We start from the raw sequence: 457 nt of genomic DNA, 5'->3' as shown, positions 1-457 counted from the left end.
ATTTTGACTTCTAAAACTCCAGATATGGCCAAAATACTGAACAGTGCTCGGGCTAGAGAACAACTTTGGGCTTTATTGTTGTTGCAATAATTTGGACATACTTTGTATTTGTTATCGTGTTCATTCTTAATACTTTGCTTGTTAAATTGTTAGTCCAGATTTGTGTTGTATAACACTTGGTACATCAAATACTTGGCACATCAAATACTTGTCACTTTCATACCCATACTGTATGGTATTACCGATACCTGAGTTATGACAGGAACTTGATTTGTTGTTAACATAAGTTATAATCATGAATGCCTGATGAGATTTACAAATATTAACATTAATTGGATAAGATAACTAATGTAATCATGTTAACAATCTATATTTCGAGTGGAACCTCCTTTGTGTGTAGTTTCCAATTGAACAATAAGAGTTTATACTATACTTGTTTGACATACCATTAGTGGAT

This window comes from Populus euphratica, unplaced genomic scaffold, assembly GCF_000495115.2.
Source record: "Populus euphratica unplaced genomic scaffold, PopEup_1.0 scaffold238.1, whole genome shotgun sequence".
NCBI classification, from domain to species: Eukaryota; Viridiplantae; Streptophyta; class Magnoliopsida; order Malpighiales; family Salicaceae; genus Populus; species Populus euphratica.
Note: the sequence above shows the minus strand (reverse complement) of the source record.